Genomic DNA, 27,768 nt, shown 5'->3' with positions numbered 1-27,768 from the left:
GGACTAGGACGCTGGATTATATGGTAGCTCTATTTTTCATTTTTTAAGGGACATTCATACTGTTCTCCACAGTGGCTGCATCAACTTACGTTCCCACCAACAGTGTAGCAGGGTTTCTATTTCTCCAAACCCTCTCCAGCATTTGTTATTTGTAGACTTTTTGATGATGGCCATTCTGACTGGTGTGAGATGGTACCGCATTGTAGTTTTGATGTGCATTTCTCTAAGAATTAGTGTCCCAGGTAGTACAGTGATAAAGAACCTACCTGCCAGTGCAGGAGACATGAGAGACGCGGGTTTGATCACTGGGTGCGGAAGATCCCCTGAAATAGGATATGGCAACCCCCTCCAGTATTCTTGCTTGGAAAATTCCATGGACAGAGGAGACTTGCAGCTACAAAGAGTCAGACCTGGCTGAGCATGCACAGGAATTACTGCATACACACAGCTGTACAAGCACTAGTGATGCTGAATATCTTTTCATGTGCCTGTTGGCTATGTTTGTCTTGTTTGGAGAAATGTCTATATAGGTTTTCTTCCCAGACTTTCATTGGGTGATATGCCAGTCCGTTTGAAATCCCCACCTCTCGTGACTTTTTTTTTTTGCCTTTCATTGCTATTTAGTAGGAGGGAGCAGTGAATGAAGAGCTAGTTTCCTGAACATAAGTCACTTAACCTCTCCAAGTTCCTATTTCCTCACTTAAAAATGAAAGTGATAACAAAATCAGCTACAGTAACAGTTGTCATGAGAACCCAGTGACGCATGTGAAAGGTACATATAGTAGTAGGTTACTGGGGTAGGGTGGATAATGGCCCCCAAAGATGTCCACATCCTAATCCCCATAACCTGTGAATATGAACTTGGCAAAGTTAATGTCAAAGGGGGCTTTGCAGACAAGGTTAAGTTAAGGGTATTGTGATGGGAGAATTATCTTGGATTATCTGGATGGGTGCTAAATGCAATTAAAAGTGTCTTTAGAGGGAGGCAAAGGGAGATTTGAGTACTGAAGAAGATGATATGAAGGAAACCAACACTGGCATGATGCACAGTGAAGAAGGAGGAAGTGGCCCCAAACCAAGGAATAAAAGTGGCTGCTAGAGACTGAAAGAGTCAAGAAAATAGCTTCTACTCTCACAGGCTCCAGAATGAACCACCTCTACTGACACTTTAGCTTTAGCTCAATGAAATTGATTTATACTCTGACCTCCAGAGAATAAATGTATATTGTAAGCAACTAAATGTGTGATATGTTACAGCAATAATAGGAAACCAATACAGCTACAAAGTGCAGGGATTATTGCTATACTCAGTGAAACTGCTCGTGCAGCCTCTTCTCCCTTATATCTTTTCTTTGGATTCATCTATTATACAGAGTGAAGTAAGCCAGAAAGAAAAACACCAATACAGTATACTAACGCATATATATGGAATTTAGAAAGATGGTAACAATAACCCTGTGTATGAGACAGCAAAAGAGACACTGATGTATAGAATAGTCTTATGGACTCTGTGGGAGAGGGAGAGGGTGGGAAGATTTGGGAGAATGGCATTGAAACATGTAAAATATCATGTATGAAACGAGTTGCCAGTCCAGGTTCGATGCACGATACTGGATGCTTGGGGCTGGTGCACTGGGACGACCCAGAGGGAGGGTATGGGGAGGGAGGAGGGAGGAGGGTTCAGGATGGGGAACACATGTATACCTGTGGCGGATTCATTTTGATATTTGGCAAAACTAATACAATTATGTAAAGTTTAAAAAATAAAATTAAATTAAAAAAAGAAAGAAAGCACTGGGAATGTTAAGAAAGACAGGCAGCCATGCTTGTTTATTGTTTGTCAAGTAGAACCAAGGAGGTCACAACTTTTGTCTTCTGCAGTGCACATTCATATGACCTGAAGATCGTAATTTGTCCAAGTCTATTCTGATGAATTCTTTCCAGTGGAGTGAAATGGTTTGTTCTACTTGTACATCTTTTGCCAGAAGTGTAGGTAAATCAGTTGTCTTTGTCTTGCCTTCATTTCAATGTATTGTGCACAGTGAGATAAACTCTCTGGCCCTGCCCTCCTGAGTAACTTTAAGGGAACTGGCTCCAGAGGAAAAAGTGGTCTGGCAAAGTTGTATGCAGGCTGAGCTTTGGGACCCATAACATGACAAGCTTCTGTACCTCCCAGAGAGAAGTTGGAATGACGTGTTTGCCTCACTGGCAGTAAAGGAGTTATATGTTTGCTTCAGTGACACCCAGAATATCAACTCACATCTTTGTCTGTAGCTGTGGTCTCTGCCATTTAGTCATCTGGGTGTTGAAACTGCTGATGACTTACTTTTAAAGGACAAAACCAAATGGTAATAATGTTTCAGTGGGTTTATCAATGCCCCACTAGACATGCCCAGAACTGAGAACCAGATGGTACCTGACCTGCCATCTTTAAGGGAAAAATCAGGTATTATGGGGATAAGTCTTAAAATGCACCTTTTGTGGTAAAATGCCAGTGAAGCTTTCTCCTGAGTGGATTGGCTAAATCTGTCGTTATACAAATGGGTGGCTCCAAAGAGAAGTTCCTCCATCAATACCCTTACCGGTCATGCCTGGATAGCCTCAACCTGGTCCCCAGAGTGGTCAGGTGGGATGTGTCTCGTGGGGAGCTGTGGAAGGATAGCATGCTAAGGAAAGCACCCAGAAGTCTTGGTGTCGGGGCTCTTAAGCATATTCACTAAATAGCTCAGCAAAATCCAACCTTAGCATTATCACAGATGCGAGTAAAGGGACAACCTGATATTTTGTGTCCCTCGTCTGAAATAGTAAAACATATGCAATACTACCATATGTAGTATTTTTGCCAAAAATGTTTAAAAGAAGTGTAGTTCTGAGAATTCAATCAAATAAATACAGAGTGCAAGACACTCTGTAAGATAGCTCCTGGACGCTTAAAAAAAAAAGTCAATGTCATGAAAAACAAAAAAGGCAGGAGTTGATGAGCATTTTCTAAGTTAAAAGAGACTAAAGAAACATAACAACCAAATACAATGTGATAACAAAATCCTTGGATTTTGGATCCTTGGATCCTTGATTTTTAAGACTGCTATAAAATATAACGTGGGGTTAATTGGGGATATTTAAACATGGACAGCACATTGTCTATTTCAGAATAAATGTCAATTTCTCTGAGATAATACTATTTAGCTAGAAAAATATCATAGTATTAGGAAATATAAGCTGAAATATTTACAAGTGAGATATCATAATATAAACTATTGACTTTCACATCCTTTAATTATAAATAAAAAGAGACTGAGAGTGGGCACTATGTGGTAAAATGTTAACAACTGGGGAATCTTGATGAAGACTAAAGGGGTATTCCTCAAATTGCTTTTCAATTCTTCTACAGATCTGACTTTTTTTCCCAAAATAATTGGGATTATAAGATATTTTTTCAATTACCCCCCAAAAGTTCAGAGGACTATAGTAATTTACTTCATTCTGAGAATATCTAGACACAACTTTTAAATCATGTCACAAGTTCTTTTGTCTATCAGTGTTCAATTAAAGTAATAATGTCAACAGTAAATGCAGTGTTGGTAGCTCCTTATAATACACAGCATTCTAGTGTTCACAGTATGTTAATGCCTGCATCTGCATCGTATTTGCTATGACTTGGCCACTGAACACAAAGATCTTCATTATAGATGAAAACCTGGCAAGTCCAGTTCCCTTTCTGTCTCATCACTTTGCATTGGCAGTGCCCGGTTTTCTTATGGAACTAGCCTTCCAGCATGAGAGCCTGGCCCTGGATTAGTTTATATGTCCTGACGCCCTGATTTTGCTCTGGTCCAGATCCTGACAGTAGTTGAGTTCAGTTCAGTCGCTCAGTCGTGTCCAACTCTTTGCGACCCCATGAATTGCAGCGCGCCAAGCCTCCCTGTCCATCACCAACTCCCGGAGTTCACTCAAACTCACATCCATAGAGTCGGTGATGCCATCCAGCCATCTCAGTTCTTATTAACAGACAAATAATGAATTATATCCAAGAGGGCGGGGGAGTATTTTAGCCACTCAAACAAGACAGCTGTCCCAAACTAATTAGTAGTGGGTGTGTTTACCATCAGCAAAAAGTATAAAGAGTGAGTACTACAGTAATTGCAAAAGTTGTCGATTTTTGGAAACCTGAAAAGGCAGGAAAAGAAGAGAACTTTGAAAAGTAATGAGTACTTATTAGACCCTTTTTCTTTTGATTATTGGATAAACTGAAGATTTAAGTTCCAGGTCTTGTTTAAATTCAGAATGTCACCTGATTTTTCCTAATATTTGCACAGCTTGGCGAGACTTAATTGGAAGTTAGTACAAATGATACCACCCTTATGGCAGAAAGTGAAGAGGAACTCAAAAGCCTCTTGATGAAAGTGAAAGAGGAGAGTGAAAAAGTTGGCTTAAAGCTCAACATTCAGAAAACTAAGATCATGGCCTCTGGTCCCATCATTTCATGGGAAATAGATGGGGAAACAGTGTCAGACTTTACTTTTTGGGCTCCAAAATCACTGCAGATGGTGATTGCAGCCATGAAATTAAAAGACGCTTACTCCTTGGAAGGAAAGTTTTGACCAACCTAGATAGCATATTGAAAAGCAGAGACATTACTTTGCCAACAAAGGTCCATCTAGTCAAGGCTATGGTTTTTCCAGTAGTCATGTATGGATGTGAGAGTTGGACTGTGAAAAAAGCTGAGGGCTGAAGAATTGATGCTTTTGTTTTGTTTTGTTTTTAAGTTTTCATTTTTTATTTTTTTTTAATTTTATTTTATTTTTAAACTTTACATAATTGTATTAGTTTTGCCAAATATCAAAATGAATTGATGCTTTTGAACTGTGGTGTTGGAGAAGACTCTTGAGAGTCCCTTTGATAGTAAGGAGATCCAACCAGTGCATCCTAAAGGAGATCAGCCCTGGGTGTTCATTGGAAGGACTGATGCTAAAGCTGAAATTCCAATACTTTGGCCACCTCCTGCAAAGAGTTGACTCATTGGAAAAGACTCTGATGCTGGGAGGGATTGGGGGCAAGAGGAGAAGGGGATGACAGAGGATGAGATGGCTGGATGGCATCACCGACTCGATGGACATGAGTTTGGTCTGGGAGTTGGTGATGGACAGGGAGGCCTGATGTGCTGCGATTGATGGGGTCGCAAAGAGTTAGACATGACTGAGCGACTGAACTGACTGACAAAGGAATGTCTTATGTTGATATTGATTTGAATGGTGACTGGAGCCATGGCTACTGAGAGCAGCTCTCATACAAGACATGCACAATAGGGGGACTGTTTTAACAAAGAACCAAAAAAGTTTAAAATAAATAAGGCACTCAGTTCTCAAGTTTGTCATCCAAAAGCTTAAGAGAATGTATGTGGAGAAATTCTATACTGTGTACATAGTAACTCAAAAATAATCACTGAATTGTTAATTAGGTACTAATTATCCAAGACACACAAGAGATCTATCCAATACTTCGGAAATCTCTAGGTTAGTCCAAGAGTCTGACCACAGATGAGCAAATTGTAGACTATGACCCGAGGTGTGCAATAACAACATCAAGCATGGTGCAATCTTAAAACAATGACATTAAACACTATAACACTTCTGCAAGAACTTGTTACCATCATGGGAATTTCCTAGTCAGCCTCGGCCTTCCCATTCAAGTCAACAGACACACCCATGCTTAGAGAAAGCCTTGTCTTGGGTAGCAGAGGCCTGGGTAGTCTGGGTAGCCTCAGGAAAAGTCCTATAATTTTACTTATATGAGAAACCTGAGGAGCCTGGGCAAATATTAACCAGTAATATTTACTGAGCACTTACTATGCATTGGGGCTTCCCTGATAGCTCAATTGATAAAGAATCTGCCTGCAATGCTGGAGACCCTGGTTCAATTCCTGGGTCGGGAAGATTCCCTGGAGAAGGAAAAGGCTACCTACACCAGTATTCTGGCCTGGAGAATTCCATGGACTGTAATTAGCAAAGAGTCATACACAACTGAGTGACTTTCACTTCACTTTCACTTACTATGCATCAAGCCCCATGCTGAGAGACTTATATGCAAATCTTCTCTAACTCTTACAACAACCCAGTGGAGTAGGCCCTATATTTTATTTATTTTCCAGGAAGAAGCTGGGGATCAAGAAATCAGGCGGCTTGCTCAAGTTCACACAGAAAGCAAGTAGCAAAACCAGGAATGGAACCTCCTCTGCTTCCAGACCTGTGCACTTTAAAATATTTGTGCATACTCTTCAAGCAGGAAATGGAAGCACAATAATTCTGTCATCGATAATAACCCCTTTCATATGGCTGTTTGGAGTTTAGAATTCTTTGAAAACAGTATTTCAAATGACCACTACATGAATGCAGTGGAATTGGCCATGATGTAGACAGAGGATCCTCACTCATGGGCAGAACTTCTGAGGCCATGAGCAGGTCTTGGCACTGCATGGCCACCATCTCCCAGTGTGACTCTACCCTGTGGTTGGGACCAGCTCCTTTTGCACAATTTTTGGCAAGTTCTCCATGTTCTCCTTGGTCTTGTTCCTCAGGATACAAGTAAAAATGCAGGACTGTCTCTCTCCCTTAAGGTTGCCTCATTTGCCATCTGTCTCAGACTTGGCCCCAAGGGGAAGCTCTACCACACTCAGTTTCTCTGATCATTTTCCTTCTTTCTATTGATCCTCATGGAGATATCAGTCCAGTGGGGACATTGGCTCTCTGATTTCAGGAACTCTCTTTCTACTTTAGCATTTATCAGCCCCTGTTCTCTAATGAGAAGAGTGTAGGCGATAAAACATCCACAATGCTTAGAGTGCAATACAAATGATCTGCAGCTTTCAGATGTTTATTTTACTAACTATCTGCCAAAAATGTGATTTCTTTAGCTGCCTGGCAGAAGGGTTTTTGACTCTCATTTTGCAGACAGAATTGCTTGATAAGGTTGATAGAGTCCAGCAGAACTGGGGAGACCGGCCTTTTCCAAACCTGCATTGCTTTCAAGCAGCTGCGGCAGAAATTAAGCAAAGCACCCAAGGGAAGGAGACCCAATGAGATCACACACAGTGAAAAGAGAGTGAGATTTTTATGATGGTGCTTAGCAGCTATAGCCTGGAAAATTCCATGGATGGAGAAGCCTGGTAGGCTGCGGTCCATGGGGTCGCTAAGAGTCGGACACGACTGAGCGACTTCACTTTCACTTTTCACTTTTCTGCATTGGAGAAGGAAATGGCAACCCACTCCAGTGTTCTTGCCTGGAGAATCCCAGGGACGGAGTAGCCTGGTGGGCTGCCATCTATGGGGTCGCACAGAGTCAGACACGACTGAAGCGACTTAGCAGCAGCAGCAGCAGCAGCTATAGACATGTGGAAAGACATTAGAATTTACTCATAATAGACTAGCACAAACTAAGTGATAATTGAATAGCGTTTATAGGTTACAGGTGGATGGTAAAGAATGATCTGGTGAGTGAACAAATGCAGGGACAAACATTAGTTAAGCATTAACAGTGATGGACCTTTCATGTGTATAAATCTTCCCCATGGCTCTGTGAGAGAAAACTGCTATTTTACTTTTATAAGGGAGGAAACTGAAGCTATGCATGAGATACAAGTGACCAAGCTGATGGAGCCAGAATCTGGAGACTTCTGAATACAGATTTCCCTTGCTTTGGGTTGTTTAAAAATGTACCTGGGACTTTGTCGTTATGCAAGGATGGTGAGACCAACAGCTCAGGAGACAACTGCCACCAAAAAGATAAGAGTTTGTTACTCACAGTTCTCAAGAGGAAAGGGCAAATGTCAATACACAGAGCTACTTGGGGAACACCAAGTCTGGTTAGGAGGCAGAAGAGTGAGGAAAAGGTTGGACACAAAACTTTATTGTGGTGGTTGCAAGAAGTAATGGGCAAACAGGCTAAGCAGCTGAGCTTAGGACTGGGTAATTTGAGTGATTTAAGCAGACGCTGAGATATTGGGGGAGTCTACCTATCGGGTACCTGAATCCTGGAGTGGTTTAGAGCAGAGGGATCCTATCCTCAAGAGCAGGGACCAGTAAAAGGAAGCAGGTGGGGGTATGGATTCAGGATTCATTGGTTGTATATGAAAGGCATGCCCATGGGCAAGCTGTTAGCCATCTCTAGGAATTAGTTAACCTTGAGAGGAGCAATTCTGTCCCTAGATCTGCAAAGCTCCAAGATAGCAATGTATCATAAAATATAGGAAATTTAAAACATGATTAATGCTACATGGGCAAAATGTATAGTTTTTATATCTGAGATTAGAAGTACCTAATGACTTATATTCTGGAAGCTTATGATGTGGTCTTCCAAAATACAGCTGAAAATTAAGATAAAATGTTTGACAGCCATTTTTAAATAGCTTAAAGTTCTATTCTGTGTTTTGGGTTCATCCCAAAGCAAAACCTTTATCCCTGGCTCTAATCTTATTGCCTTGCCAATTTTTAAGAAAGTGTCTTAAGGAAGCAGGCCCCCTTGTGTGTACCACAGGTGTCTGTTGGTGTGACAACTCATTTCCCAATTTTTCTCTCAAACTTCAGAGACTATGGTTATTTAAGAATATAACCCATATTATCTTTGCCTCTCCATTTTTGGATGAGTTGAAGTCCACAGGCAGAAATCTCCTCTCTTGTGTTCATGCGTACCTCTTATTAAATAGTCATTATGATAATGCTTATAAAATTATCTGAGTTTTCTTGAGCATTTACTCTGTGTCTGGCATTGTGCTAATTATTTTATATGCATGTGAAAGTCGCTCAGTCGTGTCCAGCTCTTTGCAATCGCATGGGTTATACAGACCATGGAATTCTCCAGGCCAGAATACTGGAGTGGGTAGCCTTTCCCTTCTCCAGTGGATCTTCCCGAACCAGGAGTTGAACCAGGGTCTCCTGCATTGCAGGCAGATCCTTTACCAACTGAGCTATCTGGGAGGAGAAGGGGATGACAGAAGATGAGATGGTTGGATGGCATCACCAACTCAAGGGACATGAGTTTGAGCAAGCTCCGGGAGTTGGTGATGGGAGTTGGGAAGCCTAGTGTGCTGCAGTCCATGGGGTCGCAAAGAGTTAGACATGACTGAGTGACTGAACTGATTTTATATCCATTTTGTGATTTTTATCCTTGCAGCAACTCTCTGAGATAAATATTGTTAGTCCAATTTTTGAGATGAGGGACCCAGAGCAGAGAATGTAAATAAATCACTGAGACCGGTAGGGCTGTGCCTAATTCAGCCCCAAGTCTGTCTGACATCAGTGCTAATGCTTTTCACCATTAGCTGCCTTCCAATCTTCAGTGTACATTTTTCTATTAGAACAGGGTACCATTTATTTGTATTTTCCAAGCCTATAGTTTCACAGACATTGGTTATGCAACAATTTCCCAAACCCAGTGTGCTCTTTATAGGAGGGTAGAAGCCAGGGACAGAATCTTAGGTCCTAAGAGAACAGGAAGTGGGGCAGGCTGGCCCAGGCGGAAGGCAGATTGATGGCTTTGAAGAAACTGGAATATCAGGCAGAGAGGATCTGAGGTCATCATGGAGACACCATACGGGGAGTCAGTTCCTGAAAGTGAAGAGCAAGGCAGAGCTTGGTGATAGAAGAGCCAAGGAAAAGGCCAGCAGTGAAAGCCGTCATAAGGCCAGAACAGGGCCAACTTCTGGGCCAGAAGGGTGCAGAGCCTGAGAGCTTGTCAAGAGAAACGTCCTTTCCTGGCCTTGCTAGAAATCATGAATGTTCCTGAGTCCTAGGTGGGGTTGAACCTCTGAGTGAGGCCTTAGTATTCTAACTTCAAGAGTATAGGGTAAGTAAGGGCTAGGGTCAGAGAGACCTCATGAATATGCATTGTCAACACTTGGTCACTAGTCTTATCCATCTACTTTTAGGTATGTTGAAGCAGAAGGGAGGTATTTGTGGGTATGCTCTGAAGGGTGAAAACTGAAAAATGTCTCCATACATACATATTATTAAACTAACCTCCAGCTTTGACTGAACCCCCCCACCCCCACATTATGGACTTTGGATTCAGACATTATTTTTCTGAAGGTTCTGGGCTAAATATTACTCTTATTTTGGGAGGAGTAAGAGGTTAACCACTGGCACCCATTTTAATAAACCTTGACTTGTATGTAAGGATATCACAGTGGTGAGCCTATCTGGCAGAAACGGCAGGGACCCGAGGACACAATTAAATCACAGTGCACGTAAATTTTAATGGGGAATGCCACCCTAAAATACAGTCAGCTACGTAAGGCTCGGGAGGGCTGCCATGAGTGGAGATCTCAGTACTGGGGAGGCGAGCGAGGGGCGGGGGCGGAGATCGGGGGAAAGAATGAGCACCCACTGCGTACCGTTCCTATGCTGGTATCGTTCCATGTCCTGTATCTTATCGAACATAAGGATTGCAAAGTAGGTGTCGTAATTCCTCTAACTCTGTGGAAATCAAGGTTCAAGGGGCTAGAATAAGTGTCCAGCGTCCCTCAGCTGGTTACTGGTGGAGCTGGGATGGAAGTCTGTGTCTGTCTGAAGGCCCTGTTCTTTCCCGTTGTGCCACAGTACAGAAAATGCCAAAGATAAATTCGTCTCTCCTAATTTTCCCCAGAGTCCATTCCAATGATAATGAGAATTAATGCGCATCTGTAAAGTGGGTCTTCTAGTGTAAGCCGTGTCCACAGAAATGACTCTTCAGTCCTGTGGACCAAAGTTACTTGATAGCGCTCCAGGAGGGCTGACACTCACATTCACTATTTTGGAATGCTAAATGCTTTCCTTCATGTTCAAATTGCTTCTCTGTTTAAAAGGCAACATGAAAAGCTTTTCAAGTTTTAAAAATGACCACAGGGAGACTTGTGCATGCCATTTTGAACTGTGACTGTTGAGAAACAAATGTCGTTTTTATTTTTAAATGTTCCTTCAACTCACAAAGACATTTAAGAAACAAAAATGAAGCTTTTAAAACATCCTACTTACCCCAGATTGATTTGTTCTTTGCAGAGCAAGAGACAAATGGTAGTCAAAAAGAAACTGCTTAGATTAGGTTCTGCAGCCCAGTGGATGGTCTCAGGATTGTGAGGAACTCTTTAGAGTCTTCTGCTACTGTGAGTCCACTGAGACCCTCAAATGAACTATGTTGTCCTCAGTACTAGCTCAAGTAGCCCACATCTATAACCACTTATTGAGAGCTTACAAGATAGTACATTCTGTCTCCACTATTCCACACCCTAACATATTGGTATTAGGCAATAGACCTGATTAGTTATGTCTAGACTTTGCAACAATATTCTATTCATTTTCCATCTGTTTTATAAAGGAATCACTGAAGGAAATGTGGCCCAGTACAAGTCTTGGTGACAAATGAATCTTGGAGACAGAGCAGGGTTGTGAAGTTGACGATGACCAAGCACTGTTTAAGGGTGGAATAAGAAATCTCTTCACCATCTGAACACCGACTCTAAGTCAAGAAGATTTCCAAAGGAAGCTTTTAAGCCAATTGCTAACAAGTATTTGGTAAACCCAACGGGATAGCTATTCTTCTTTTGTTTCCCAACTGAAGTGAAATCCTTTCAGCCACATTTGAGCCCAAGAGACTGGAGGAATAACATTTTCTTTGTTTACCATTAGGGCAAATAAGAATTCCTGCTTTCTTCCCAGTTTAACTCAGGGAAAATGAAATTTCAATCCTGAAATATTTTTGAAAAGCTACATTTTTTGATCATGAGATTAAAGAATACAAGAAGAGTTGATGACTTCAAAAAATTACACAGAGGTTAAAATGCAAGAATTCATTTTTATAACCTCAGATTCATCAAGGGTGACAACCTCAAGCTGTCTGCCACTTTCATTTATGTCTCATGGGGTGACCTTGAACAGAGCAGTGCCTCTATTTTTCTTTCTACAAATGCTTACATAACAGCTAACCTTCAGATTGCAGGATGTGACTACTTCAGTGAATACAGGCATACCTCAGAGATTTTTAGGCAAGTGCAATAAAGTAAATATTGCAATAAAGCAAGACATAAATTTTTTTTGTTTCCCAATACATGTAAAAGTTATGTTTACATTATACTGTAGTCTATTAAGCAGTCAACAGCCTTTTATTTAAAGAAACAATGCAGATGCCTTAATTAAAAATATTTTATTGCTAAAAAGTGCTATCCATATAATCTGAACCTTCACTGAGTTGTAATCTTCTTGCTAGTGAAATGTCTTACCTTGATGTTGATTGTTGCTAGCTGATCAGGGTGGTGGTTGCTGAAGTTTGAGGTGGCTGTGATAGTTTTTAAAAATAGACAACATTGAAGTTTGCCTCAGAAATTGACTCTTCCTTTCACGGATCATTTCTCCATAGTATACAAACCTGTTTGATAGCATTTTACCCACAGCAGAACTTCTTTTATTAATAGAATCGGAGTCAATTCTTGCAAACACTGCCTCTGCTTTATCAGCTAAGTTTATGTAATGTTCTAAATCCTTTGTTGTGATTTCAATAATCTTCACAGCATCTTCACCAGGAGTAGATTTCGTCTCCAGAAAAGTCATCTATATAAGTATTATCATGAGATTGAAACAATGAAGTCACATCTTCAGGCTCCGCTTCTAATTCTCTTGTTATTTCCACCTCTGCAGTGACTTCTTCCACTGAAGTCTTGAACCTCTCAAAGTCATCCGTGAGGGTAGAAATCAACTTCTTCCGAACTCCCGTTAATGTTGATATTTTGATCTCTTCCTGTGAATCATGAGTGTTCTCAATGGCATCTAGAATGATGAATCCTTTCCAGGAGGTTTCAGCTGACTTTGGTCCAATCCATCAGAGGAATTTTTGTCTATGGCAGCTATAGCCCTATAAAACGTATTTTGTGAATAATAAGACTTAAAAGTCTAAGTTACTCCCTGATCCTTGGGCTGCAAAATGAATGTTGTGTTAGCAGGCCTGAAAACAGTATTATGCTCCTTGTACATCTCCCTCGGAGCTCTTGGGTCACCAGGTACATTGCCAGTAGCAGTCATATTTTGAAAGGAATCTTTTTTGTGAGCACCAGGTCTCGACAGTGGGCTTAAAGTATTCAGTAAGCTATGCTGTCAGCGGAGGTGCTGTCATCCAGGCTTTGTGTTTGCATTTATAGAGCACAGGCAGAGTAGATGCAGCATAATTCTTAAAGGCCCTAGAATTTTCAGAATGGCCAATAATCATTAAAGTAAAATTAAAGTCACTCAGTCATGTCTGACTCTTTGTGACCCCATGGACTGTAGCCTACCAGGTTCCTCCGTCCATGGGATTTTCCAGGCAAGAATACTGGAGTGGATTGCCATTTCCTTCTCCAGGAGATCTTCCTGACCCAGGGATTGAACCCGGATCGTCTGCATTGTAGGCAGGCACTTTACTATCTGAGCCACCAGGGAAGTTATTGGCTCCAACTTAAAGTCACCAACTTCACTAGCACCTAACAAAAGATAGCCTGTTTTTTGAAGCATTGAAACGAGGTATTGACTCCTCCTCTCTAGCTATGAAAGTCCTAGAGGGCATCTTTTTCCAATAGAAGGCTGTTTCATCTACATTGAAAATCGATGGTTGATTCATGAAAGCACCTTCATGAATTATTCTAATAGGAGCTTCTGGATAACTTGCTGCAGCTTCTACATCAGCACTTGCTACCACACCTTGCAATTTTATGGTATAGAGATGGCTTCTTTCCTTCAATCTCTTGAACCGAGCTCTGCTAGCTTCAAATTTTTCTTCTGCAGCTGCCTCATCTTTCTCAGTCTTCATTTAATTAAAGAGAGTTAGGGCCTTGCTCTGGATTAGGCTTTGGCATAGGGAATATTGTGGCTGGTTTGATCTTCTATCCAGCACCAAAATTTTCTCTGTATCAGCAATAAGACTGTTCACTTTCTTATTTTTTTATGTGTTGATTTTTTTATGTGTTTTTTTATGAATAGCACTTTTAATTCCCTTCAAGAATTTTTCCTTTGCATTCACAACTTGGCTAACTGTTTGGTGGAAAAGACCTACATTTTGGCCTGTCTCAGCTTAGACATGTCTTCCTCACTAAGCTTAATCATTTCTATCCTGTGAGAGAGACATGTGACTATCCTTTCATTTGACTACATAGAGGCTATTGTAGGATTAATAATCAGCCCAATTTCAACTTCGTTGTGTCTCAGAGATTAAGCAGACCTGAAGAGAGGGAACAAGATAAGGAAACAGCCAGTTAGTGGAGCACTCAAAACACACACATTTATTAAGCTAGTTTTCTAGCTTATATGAGTGAGGTTTCTGGTGTCCCCAAACAATTATAAAAATAACATCAAAGATCACTGAGCACAGATCACCACAACAGATATAGTAATAATGAAAAAGCTTAAAGTATTTCAAGAATTACCAAAATGTGGCACAGAGACAAAGTGAGCAAATATGGTTGGAAAAATAGACTTTCTCAACAAAGGGTTGCAACAAACCTTCAATTTTTGTTAAAAAAAAAACCCACAGTATCTGTGAAGTACAATAAAACAAGGTATACCTGTACTATTACCAGACAAATCTCAAAAAGGTCAATAGAACCAAAAAATTAGGAAAAACAATAGCAAAGACCCATGTGGGTCTGGATATTTTTTTCTTATCCCACACTCCTCCTCCATGTAAATAACCTCTCCTCCTCTGTTTGCCTCTTGCAGACTCAAGGATAGTGTCACAGGTAGATGGGGATAGATTAGCTTAGTATCGACAGAAGAGGGGAAAGAGGACGAGGGCTTTCTAAGCAAATGGACCCAGCTACAAAATGTCTTGACTTTTCGTATAAGCTGATAAAGAACGTTCCCGAGGGACAGAGTGTGTGAAAGCAAACAGCAGTGAATGCAGCTCTGCGGACCAGGGTGACAAAGAAGTCCCACCTCTGCTGCCTACCCTGTTCAGCTGGTATAGCTGCCCACCATATTAGCTTGAGAAAGATTCTTAGGTTGCCCCAGCTTTGTGTGAAAGTGTGCTATGATTGATCACTGATATCTTACATGGGCGTGGCTGGGAGAAATGTAACAGAATAATTCCTGTTGTTGTTCAGCCATTAAGTTGTGCCCGGTTCTTCGAAATCCCATAGACTGCAGCATGCCAGGCTCCTCTGTCCATGGGATTTCTCAGGCAAGAATACTGGTGGTTGTTAAGTCGCTCAGTCGTGTCCAACTCTTTGTGACCACATGGACTGCAGCATGCCAGGCTTCCCTGTTCTTCACTATCTCCCAGAGTTTGCTAAAACTCTTTCCCATTATTAAATATTTATTCTCGAAACAGTGCAGTGAGATAGATAGATATTATTAATCTCATCTTATAAGACATGAACCTAAGACTTAAAGAATTTGAGGAGACTTCCAAGAAAACAACTATAGAGTGCCAGAGCCAGGATTTGAACTTGACTGTCTCTCTCCAAAGCTCATGCATCTTCTACTAATACATATTGTCCAACTCATCTGCTGACTTGCTATGTGAACTAGGAAAAGATCTTACTCTTGGCCTCAGGGTCTGCTGCCCACAAATGGAGGTATTAGACCCAGCAATGCATACTTCATAGGGTCATAATAAGAAGGATTTTGCTGGGTAACCATATGACAAGGTTCACAAAATCTTACAACTGCCAATGGTACTTATATGGTGCTAGCACACAACGTCAGGGATGATCACCTTCCTACCTTTTGTCTCATAAAAATACTGCTGTCTGTCAAAGACTCACTTTAGGACACTAAGGCCAAGTTCCTATAAATCAACCAATTCTGAGTGTGTGATTGCCTTCAGAGAGTACTGTAGTCACTTTATAAAATTTCCTCCTGTTAAACGCTTCTCTCAGTTAAGTCTGTGCGAGAGAAACCTTTTTCCATTGGCAACTCTCTAAAGTGCTGGAGTTCCCTGCTGTAACTAATGTTCCTCTAGGGGCCTTAATAGACTGCTGAAATTGTGAACTTTAATACTGCAAAAATATTGGTTTTTCTTTAATGTGTTATAAAAAATTCATAAAAATAAGCAGTATTTTCTGTGCATATTTTCATATTCACTATTTGCATATGTGTGGTTTTCTGTAAGCTTTTTTCCATCCTTAAAATCATAAAAAGCTCAAACTAATGCAAAAATATGGAATAAGTGTCACTGGAGATTATTACTAGAACAGTCCTGCTTCATACAATTGTCAATTAAATATATTTTCAGAAGCACTTACAGACTGCATTGTAAAGGTTATTAATTCAGGAAATTGCTGAATGACAGAAAACGAGAATCATTTTCCCTCCTACTTGTTACTTATATGTGTATATACTTATGTGTATACTTATGTGTATATACTTATATGTGTTACTTATATGTGTATATACTTGTGTGTATACTTATGTGTATATACTTATGTGTTACTTATATGTGTGTGTATGTATATACATATATGTATGTGTGTGTGTATGTATATGTGTGTATCTCTACTTTTTGTAAAACTATACCTAAGCTGGTGGCTCATATGGTAAAGAATCTGCTTGCTGTCCAGGAGACCAGGGTTTGATCCCAGGGTCGGGAACATCCCCTGGAGAAGGAAATGGCAACCCACTCCAGTACTCTTGCCCAGAGAATTCCACGGACCGAGGAGCCTGGTGGGCTGCAGTCTGTGGGGTCTCAAAGAGTTGGACACGACTGAGCGACTAACACTTGCGTTTTCATTCCTAAGCTGAGGGACGTGTGGATTTTATAAATAACAGTGAGTTTATAATTTTTCAAAATTTAAGCATAGGAATTTATCACTCAAATTTCATTCTCAAAATTTAAAACATAAATATAGCAAAAAACAAATTTTCATGCCATCAACATGCCACTGAGTCATACCATTAGAACAGCCATTATTAAAAATGGAAACTGACAAGCAGTGGTGAGGCCTCCTAAGAATTGGAAGCCTTGTACATTTTTGATGGGAATGTGCATGTTGTAGCCAATGTGGAAAACAGTTTGGTAGTTCCTCAAAAAGTTAAACACAGAGTCACTTTATGATCCATCAATTCCAGTCTAATATGTACGTCCCAAAGTATTGAAAGCAGAAATTCAAACAGATACTTGTACAGTAGTACTAGTCACATTAGCCAAAAGGTGGAAGTAACACAAATATCTATCAGTAGATGAATTAGATAAACCAAATGTGGTATATCCATACAATGGATTATAATTCAGCCTTAAAAAGGAATGAAATTCTGGTACATGTTACAACATGCATGAACCTTAAAACTGTTTTGCTAAAGTGAATAAACCAAACATGAAAGAACAAATATTGTATAATTCCAGTTATATGAGGTACCTAGAGGAGTCCATCAAAACAGTAAGCAGTGTAGAGGTTGTCAGGGGCTAGGGCCAGGAGAAACAGGAAGTTGTTGTTTAATTGGTATAGCATTTCTGTTTGGGACAATAGAAAAGTTCTGGAAATGAGAAAATAATGATTGTTGTACAGAGTTGTGAATGCAACTATGGCCACTGAATTTTATACTTAAAAATGATTAATATGGTAAATTTCATCTTATATGTATTTTACCACAATAAAAAAAAAGAAAACTAAATAGTGAAGATAAACTGTGTCATGTAGTACTTAATAGATGAAACTTTTGGTGATCAATATTATTTAAAAATAACGTTGACTTACAAACCAAAATAAACATTTAATTTAAAATATTTTTTAAAATGTCACCAATGCCACAGAACCTTTTCAGTGTTCCTATCCCCAAATATTGTGTTGATTTTGCAGCAAACATGCTATCTGGCACTGGGGATACAGAAATGACTAAGCCACAGTACCTAATCTAAAAGTAATTATAGAGAACACAGTAGTAGAAAACACAAACACATAAGTTCATCATCCAGTATATTTTAAACATGTTGATAGAAGCATTTTTGTAGCATTGTGTGCCAAAGTAAGCAACCAGATTTAGGGTTAGTCTGAGAAGACTTCCCAGAAGGAGTGACATTCATTCTGAATCTTAAGGGATAAATAAGAGTTTGCCAAGAGAAAACAGAAATTGGGAAGGGAGTGTCCTAGGAAGAGAAAATGCATCAGCCAGGCCAACCACAGTCCTGATGCAGAAGGCACAGGCTCTGGCAGGTGAATCTGAAGACATAAGCCCTTTCCAGAATTCAGGATATAGCCCTTTCCAAAACAGCTTATTTTTTTTCCTATTTTTAATTGAAGTATAATTAATTTACACTTAATAAGGATGTATTGTGTAAGTGTAAAGAGCCAAGGAGAGTGATTAGATGATATTGCAAGTCTAATTATTTCAATATTTATTGAATGTCTAAATGTCTATTAAGCGTCAGTTTCCCTAGTGGCTCAGTTGATAAGGAGTCTGCCTGCAATGCAGGAGACCTGGGTTCGATCTCTGGGTGGGGAAGATCCCCTGGAGAAGGGAATTGCTACCCACTCCAGTATTCTTGCCTGGAGAGTCCCATGGACAGAGGAGTCTGGCAGGCTACATTCCATGGGATCGCAAGAGTCAGATATGACTGAGAGACTAAATCACAACCATAATTAATTTACAGTATTTTGTTAGTTTCAGGTGTGTAGACAAGTACCTTGAATAGCTTATTAAGGAATAAAGATGTTCTCCTAAACCATGTGCATCCTTTGAAAAGTTTGAGAAAGGAGAGTACTGTCATCAAGGTTCATGTTCGATGAAGATTGTCTTCAGAGAGAAGGGTATATTGTGTAAGTGTAAGGAGGTGCGATTAGATAATAGGTGATACTGCAAGTCTAATTATTTCAAAATTTATTGAATGTCTAAATGTCTATTAAATGTCGGGCACTATCTCTAGACTCTGGGGATAGTAGTAAACAAAACAAAACAAAAAAGCCCTTCCCTCTTAGAGCTAGTGGCGCAAGAGAGAAAATGAAACTAATGAGCTATGAGAACTTTCTCTCACTTAAAGCCTTCACTTAACTAGAAATATAAGCAGAGAACCAGGTGATGAAAATAAATGTGACTGTAGAAAACACTAATGCTAATTTTTTCCTTCTTAATAGTAGGTTGTAACTTGTTTTTCTTGAATTACTATTGCCTAAATCTATGTGGGTTCAATCTGCATTGGGAAGGATTTGAGATAATAATACAAAAGACTTTCTTAATAATGTTAATTGTCCTCCAGTAAAATGAGTCCTTTAGACTATCTGTGGTTTTTACCCTTCCTGGATATCTTCATAAATATTAAGCTCATTTCTTCTCTTTGGCTTGGGCTCTCCAGGTCTGGTTCACTTGAAGGCTAAAGAATGTTCATCATTGATGGCCCATAGGTTCTTCTTATCAGGATTCTGTGATAATAGATCCTGCCTGGACCTTCTGTTTTCCTGTTCTGTGCCTGTATAGACCATCTAGCTCATTACAAAATTCTAGAAAATCAGAAAAGATTTTGGTCTGCAAGTCCAGGTTGTGTGCAGTCCTGATATTTTTAGCCTTCTCTTTTACTATTCTGAGTAGACTTACACTCAGCGGAACTTTGAGTTCCCCTTAACTCCTTTGGTATTATATCCACAGCCTCCTTATTATTATTATCTTTTTCAAACTCAAGTTTGTGTGCCCAACGCACAGTAGGGCCAAGCAAACCTAAAAGTCGGAGTTTGGAGCAGAGAAAGGTTTTTCACAAGGGCCAACCAAGGAGAATGGGCAGGTTGTGCTCAGAAAGCCTGAACTCCCCGCGCCCCCCAGCAGTTTTTCAGGGAAGAGCTTTTATTTTAAAAATCTGGGAGAAGGGCTGCAGGGTGTGTGAATTTCTTCTGACTGGTTGACTGTGAGGTAATGGGGTGATACTTTAAAAATCCCAGTCATCATCAGCCTTCTGATTCCAACCAGTCTGGGATCCCTGTGCTTGCAGTCAGACTAAAGTTACCATCCTCCACATGGGTAGAGGCCGGAGAATTCAGAGATATATATCAGATTGCTATGCATATCCCCAGAGGGGGCACCCGGACCCTGCCCCATCCTGCACTGCTGTTTCTTTTTGCATTTCCCCCCTTCCCTAATTAGTAATTGTTTGAATCAGTCCTTTGGAATTCAGGGAAGGTCCAAGAGGCTGAAGCCTTTTCTCTACAAGCAAGAAACTGGAGTGTACAGAAAGCCTTGCATCCCTGGGAGGGCCCCACAGGGGTTCTGCTTGGTTTCATGATGATTGTTGCACATCTACTGGTAAGCCCTCCCAGGTCTGTGGCCTCGCTCTGGGGATGTGAAGACTCACTCATCCATGCTCTACAAAACCATTTCCCCTTCTCCTCGGCATTGAGGTTTTCCATTTCATTTCAGAATTTGTATTTTAAAATGTACATGTTTGAAGTGACCCCATAAGTACAAAGAACTATTATGAAGGTATGGAGGAAGACTTATCAGGAGCTGCAAATACTCCTTCATCCTTTGACTTCCTCTGGATTTTCCTGCTCCTCAACTAAGTTCGGTAAAGAGAAATACCTCTAATTGGAGTGGGAATAGGAGGGTTGCAGGAGCAAAAGTGAGACCGGCCGAAGGAGAAGCTGGCCTTCAGTACCCCACGCCCACTCTGCTCACTTCTATTTCTCTTCCTTCTGGAAGCCTGTTGCTACACAGGAACGTAGTGACTAGCACCCTAACTGGACACTGGCATAGTCTGTTGTGGATTGCCCTGCTCACATGTCTTTCTCTCACCTCTCTCCTAACAAACCTTGTGGATTTCGGTTCCCATTGCTTAAAACTTTCTTCTTACCCTGAAAACTACTTCCAGTTAAGTTTTTTAATGGTTGACAATGTACTACTGAGTTACCACCCTTAGGAAAGCTTTCAGTTGTATGGATAGTTAGCATCATAGCCAAAAAGGTTAAATTATAACTGCATGTGATCAATTGTTCCAGAAGAGAAAATGACCAAAGAGAGGGTTTTTGATCTGGTTGGCCTTTTTAAAAGCTTCTTACTATCAATCATCTGACAGCCCCTTTCTCTGGCTCTAGAAAAGGCCAGACAAGCCAGGACACAGAAACAGTGGCGCCATCCTTTGTTTTGTTCCATTCATATTTTCCTGCCTGGGTTCAAGAGAAATTCTTCCAGACTGGCAACGTCCATGTAAATAGTGAGATCCAAAACAGGTGGGGAAAATGATTACAGAAAAGTCAGGAAGATCATGGGTCAGTGGCATAAGATACGAGTGCTGGGGGAGTTACAATGCAGAGTTAGATCATAAGGTCAAGGGTGGGTGAACTCGCAAGCCCTGGCAGCCATGTGTGACAGACAGCATGAGCTTTGGTGTCAGACTTGGTTCTGTAGGCTGAAGAGGAGGTTCTGTTTATTTCTGTAGTATGGTCCTGAGGGTGCAGGCCCTTACCCTTCCTACACAGAATACAGCTCTGGGGAAGGATGGACTGTGGTGGAAACCAGCCCAAGAAGCTAGTGCACAGTGGGGAAATGGCTAATGTCACCTCTGAGGTGCTGCCTTGCATCTGCACACAATCATTGGAATTCTTCAGAGCATGGTTAAAAGCCCACATCTTATCATGAAAGCCACTAGGCTTCATAGCTTTGTATGCAGCTGCATCCAGGCCTGAGGCTGCTGATACTTGATGCCAGAAGCTATTTATTTAGTGCAGAGGGCCCATTTATATCTTGAATGAAGAAGCAAGGCCTGGGGATAAGAGTGGGGGAGGGGTGAGAACCAGTGCTGAGTGCCTGTAGCATCTTTGTCTTCGCTATTTAAAACTTGTAACTGAAATATTTAAAGTGAAAGTAAAAGTTGCTCAGTCATGTCCGACTCTTTGCAACCCCATGGACTATACAGTCCACAGAATTCTCCAGGCCAGAATACTGGAGTGGGTAGCTGTTCCCTTCTCCAGGGGATCTTCCCAACCCAGAGATTGAACCCAGGTCTCCTGCACTGCAGGCAGATTCTTTACCAACTGATCTCAGGGAAGCCCAAAATATTTAAAGAAACTGATTTTAAATTCAAATTAAAGGGCAAATGGTTCAAAAAAAAAAAAAAAGAGCAATTTCCTCCTCTTTCCCTTCTATGTGGCCTTGGGTAAATTTTTTAACCTCTTGTCTCTCTTCTATAAAATGAACATCACAATATTCATTTTAGTATAGTTTAAAGATTATAGATGATGTTTCTCAACAACTTAGACCAGAACCTAGAATATATTAATACAAAGGGCTGAGAAAATGATAACTATTATAAGTATTGAACTTGCTTTGCCAGATATGAAATAGACTGTGAATAGATTTACATTACTTGGATTTCCCTGAAACTATAAACCTCCTTGAAAAGCAACTCTGCACCTGTACTCACTACATTCCACAAATGGTTTTGAAGTTATTATGAGCTGACCCTGGGTATCTGGAAATGGATAAATAGAGGGGAGTTCAAGCTCTTTACATTTATTCTAAAGCTCACTGCTCCTCCAAGTTCCACTTTTCTTGTGGGTTATACCACCATTTTGCCCTTATTGCTGTGAGAGAAATCCGATTAAGGTGCCCTCTTTCTCCTCTTGTCAACTCTAAAAGTTGAACGTTGTTTTCTTTGGTGAGAATTTTTAGGACTTCAAGCCTGGGAGGACTACATCTCAAGTGACCCTGAGACAACAGTTCCGAGGAGGTTTGGGGAGGAGTCGGGTTATATGTGTGTGTGTTAGTCACAGTCGTGTCTGACTCTATGTGGTCCCGTGGACTGTAGAGCACCAGGCTCCTCTGTCCATGTAATTCTCCAGGCAAGAATACTGGAGTGGGTTACCATTTCTTCCTCCAGGGGTCAGGTTATATAGAAGTCTGCAAATTCATGCAAATGTAACTTGTGTGTGAATGAGAATATTCAATAGCTAGCATCATCTTTATTAGAATAATGTGCTGGTATCTAATGAGTTATATTCATCTTCCTGGAATTCAAAGTCAAACCAAGGGAGCCTATCAAACCAATTTCTGGAGGGCAAACTATTTCTGGAGGGCAGTGGTTCTCAGATTTAGGGTGCATCAGAATCATCTGGAATCCGACTTAAAACACAGATTGCTAGCCTGTCCTTCCAGAGTCTGTAATTCAGTAGGTCTGGGCCAGAGGGTGTAAGAATTCACATTTCTAACAAGTTCCCAGATGATGCTGATTCTACTGTGAACTACTGCTCTAAGTAACATTGGGTATCCAGTGGAAGTTAATGTGAATGTATATGACATTATTTCTCGGTTTTAAGCAAGTCTAAATGCAATTAACTAACAAATAGTAGTAGACTACCTAGATAGATAGTGCATTTTTTAGAACTTTAGTCAATGCTTCTATGGGCACAGTGCTCCACTCAATAATAAGTATTCAGCTTAACTAATCATGACCCATATCCTGAGGATGTTTCAACTTCTTCAGGCCAGGGATCCAGAGAAGGCAATGGCATCCCACTCCAGTACTCTTGCCTGGAAAATCCCATGGACGGAGGAGCCTGGTAGGCTGCAGTCCATGGGGTCACTAAAAGTCGGACACGACTGAGCGACTTCCCCTTCACTTTTCACTTTCCTGAATTGGAGAAGGAAATGGCAACCCACTCCAGTGTTCTTGCCTGGAGAGTCCCAGGGACAGGGGAGCCTGGTGGGCTGCCGTCTCTGAGGTCGCACAGAGTCGGACACAACTGAAGTGACTTAGCAGCAGCAGCAGTAGCAGGCCAGGGATCATGTTTTATACCAGATTTTGCTCTCATTGTACCCAGCCCAGAGGTCGACAAACATCCATCGAATACCTACTGTGCTTTATGAACTAGGTATAAGATGTAAATGCAGAAATTATTAATAGGCTGTGGCCTCATAGGAGACTAACACATTAAGACATTATTTCAATGTCGTATGGTGACTAGGTAGATGATTCGTACGAGAGCGCACTGAAGAAGGCCCTTAGCCAAACGCAGCCAAATGATTCAGTCATGAATGATAAATAAGAGTTGGTTAAGAGGGCATATCCTAATATTCAAGCTGGATTTAGAAAAAGCAGAGGAACCAGAAATCAAATTGCCAACATCCATTGGATCATAGAAAAAGCAAGAGAATTCCAGAAAAACATCTACTTCTGCTTCATTGATTACGCTAAAGACTTTGTGGATCACAACAACCTGTGGGAAATTCTTCAGTTCAGTTCAGTTGCTCAGTCGTGTCTGACTCTTTCCGACCCCATGGACTGTAGCACGCCAGGCTTCCCTGTCCATCATCAACTCCCAGAGCTTGCTCAAGCTCATGTCCATAGAGTCAGTGATGCTATCCAACCATCTCATCATCTGTCGTCCCCTTCTCCTCCTGCCTTCAATCTTTCCCAGTTTCAAGGTCTTTTCCAATGGGTCAGTTCTTCACATCAGCTGAACAAGGTATTGGAGCTTCAGCTTCAGCATCAGTCCTTCCAAAGAATATTCAGGACTGATTTCCTTTAGGATGGATTGGTTGGATCTCCTTGCTGTCCAAGGGGCTCTCAAGAGTCTTCTCCAACAAGAAATGGGAATATTAGATCACCTTACCTGCCTCCTGAGATATCTGTATGCATGTCAAGAAGCAACAGTTAGAACTGGACATGGACCAACAGACTAAGTAAACTTAGAATCAGTAACCACAGGTTGGACGACAATCTAAAATGTCTACCTTCATCCCCTGCAGTAGTATTCACAATTGCTAGTGAGCACTTCACACAGCAAGGTGCTGTGCAATTGCCTATGCAGTATCTCACTTCTTTGTATAAACTCTATTGAGGAAATATTATCTCCAGTTAACAGAAGAGGAGACATGATCAGCCAGATTGCATACCTTGTCTGAAGTTATACAACTAGCAATCAATAAAGCTGAGATTAAAACATAGACTGATTCCAAACTGTACCCATGAAAACACTCCAGTCTACCCTCTCTCCTTTGTGAAAGTTTGAAAGACCAGAAAACAGCAGCAATTTAAGTGACCATTTAAATCTCAGTGAGGTCAACTCCATCCTAGCTCAAACACAATCTGCGTTAACTGCTATGTTAATCCACCAGCTCTGTTCTCATCTGTCTATTTTTCTCCACTATGGGTGAGAAATTATGAACACTTATCCTCATTTTTTCTAAAGTGTACAAAGTGCACTAGTGACTGATTTTCCAAGCACTCTGAAAACTGGGAATTTTTCTAAATTAGGAAACTGGTAGACCTGTGCAGTTGTTTATCAAAACAATGTCTCCAAGTTACACAGCAGAAACTGTCATCTTTTGTCCTCTGTGGCTAAGCCCCAAAGTTTTCCCAAACCTCCATATAGCTTAGGTTTCATTTGCTGTCAGTCAGTTGGTCCATAAATAACTTCCTGAACACTTACCGAAACCCCACTGGGAATAGGAGATAGGGTACCAAGAAAATAGAGGTTTTGGCTACCATCTGCAAGAACACTACAATAAATTTTGGGAAATAGAAGGGATATATTCAAGCTGGAAATGTAAGATCACTTTAAAAAATGTACAAATATATCCAAAATGCATTTGGGTCAATGTGATCATAAAAGAAGGAAAGTAGTGTAACTTTGCCATGGAACAACATAGGTGCCCAGGGAAGGGGTCAGGCAGGGATTTGGCCTGGAGGAGTTCTAGCCTCAGTTTTGCTCTAGCTAACAATGTGAGCTTGAACTTACCACTGAATATTTCTGAAATTCAATTTCTTCCCTGTAAAATAAAGCAACAGGTCAAGATCAGTGATTTTTGAACTTTGCATAGCCAAGATCCATTTTTTCCTTCCTCCCACACAATATAAGCTTGAGTTGAACTCCAGCTGGAGGTGACAGGAGATGGAGTTCCTCTATGTCCTCTCAGAAGTCTCTCATCTATTCAGGGAAATCTAAGTTTCCCCAGGACACAGCCTAAAGACCTAGATATTATCAAGGTGACCTTGGATTAAAGCTTGGTGATTTTATGGGTCCTAGAGCATGGACAATTTAATGTGAGAAATAGATTTTAGTTCTTCCGAGATTTGAGTACAACTCAATTTATAAATCAATAGAACTACTGTAGAAGTAAAGAGCCATATCTCTCTGCTATATAAGATATGAGATCAATAGCCCATTAGACAGTAAATCAGAGTCATGCTTTCATTCATAAACATTCTTTGAGCATCTTCTACACGCCAAGCTTTATAGACATAAGGGCTGGTATTGAAATCCCTTGAGAAGTACTTGGTCTAATAGGTTCTTGGACCAGAAAATGTCCTTCAATTTGAGAAACTCTCAAAAAGGCAAGGTAAGAATGGCATGGAGTGTTCTCAGTTAGTGCTTTTAAGGACTGGGTATTTGTTTCCCCTAATTGTAATTGCTCTGGACAGATTTAACATGCACAGTGCAGCCTGAGAAGTTCTGTGCAATAAGCCCAGGGTAGAGAGCATGGTGGCATCCTGACTCCCAGCCAGGGGCACACTGAGGTCAAGTGCGCTTAATCAATTAGGGATCAGAAAGCAGATGGAAAATGCTCTGCATGTGCAAGCTTAACTGTTCATTTTATCCCTAGAGAGGGCTCAAAAAGGTACGTACCCGACCACATCACACTCACCCACTCCCAAGTCCACTCCTGAACTAAAAGTTTAGAAAAACGGGCCACAAAATATCAGCCTACCAGAGTACAATTAGTTCAGACATGTTTTATTAGAGTACTTGCCTATAGAACTCAAACATGTCTTATATCTTAATGGTTAAATTAAACTTTGCTCTGCCTTAGGACTATTACAATGTGGTCATTGACTCATTGAAAAGCTTGTAAGATAGAACATCAGATTTTAATACTTTTGTAGCAGGAGAGAAAATGAGTGTATATATTTTTAAAACATTTTAGTGAAAATGACTGGAAAAAAGAGTAGAAAACAAGGCATAGTTTAAAAGGAAATTCCTTTCACACTTATATGTTTATAGATAAATAATATCTTTATAAATAAAATTATAAGTATCTTATTTATAGTCTATGCAGTTAATTTTATATATAAGCATAAATAAATATAGAGATTACCATGCAAACATTTTCTGTGAATATATTTATGAATATATTATTTATATTTTATATTTATAATATAACAAAAGCTACCTTTCTTTGAATGATATTAATATCAAGATCATTTTGGGATTCAATATGCATTAATTCCCTTCACATGACTTAGTCACATTAACTTCTCCACACAAAGAAAACTCCTAGTGTACATCTACTATAATAAAACTGTATCAAGTAACACTGTTCTTGTCAAGAGGCTGAGAAGAAACTGAAGTGGAGCCTTTATCATGTACATATCAATTGCTTATAGATATGTCAGTGCCTTGCTATCACTAGACATTAATAAAATTTGTCCTTTTTTGGTAAATTACCTTTTATCATAGAAAATTCAAAACATATGCAAAAGTAGAGACAATAGAATAATAAACTTATAGCTCCCATTACCTAGTTTTACCAACGATCAACCAAAGGCCAGTTTCATTTCATTTATATGCCTACCCACTTTTTCCCTACCCCATGCATGGATTACCTTGACATGAACATATGACATTATGTCATTTGACTCATAAATATATTGGTGTATATCTCTAAAAGATATGGACTTTAAAAAGCAAAAGCAAAATCATAGTGTTAAGACTTTCATCACACCTAAATATTTAACAATATTTCATTATGTCAAATATTCAGGCAGTTTTCAAATTTTTTCTCATTGTCTCATAGTTTTTACATAGACATTTTATTGAAATGTACTTGATTTTCAGTATTATATTAGTTACAGGTACATAACATA

At 40.3% G+C, this 27,768-nt stretch overlaps 1 protein-coding gene across 13 annotated transcripts in view; it reads left to right on the top strand.

Annotated features, from left to right (window-relative positions):
* Nucleotides 1-27,768, top strand: part of PIK3R1 (phosphoinositide-3-kinase regulatory subunit 1) — a 648,380-nt gene that overhangs the window by 277,759 nt on the left and 342,853 nt on the right. The window contains exon 10 of one of the 13 annotated variants that reach the window (XM_055555113.1): nt 1,882-1,956. The exons of 11 other annotated variants lie outside the window; for them this stretch is intronic. The gene's annotated coding sequence lies outside the window, so the exon portion shown is untranslated. Of the gene's footprint in view, nt 1-1,881; nt 1,994-27,768 lie in introns of all 13 variants that reach the window. One more of the 13 variants, XM_055555112.1, reaches the window with a different exon arrangement.

The sequence above is a fragment of the Bubalus kerabau genome, chromosome 18, assembly GCF_029407905.1.
Source record: "Bubalus kerabau isolate K-KA32 ecotype Philippines breed swamp buffalo chromosome 18, PCC_UOA_SB_1v2, whole genome shotgun sequence".
Taxonomy (NCBI): domain Eukaryota; kingdom Metazoa; phylum Chordata; class Mammalia; order Artiodactyla; family Bovidae; genus Bubalus; species Bubalus kerabau.
The sequence above is the reverse complement of the archived record's forward strand: the minus strand, read 5'-3'. Positions and strand labels throughout refer to the sequence as shown.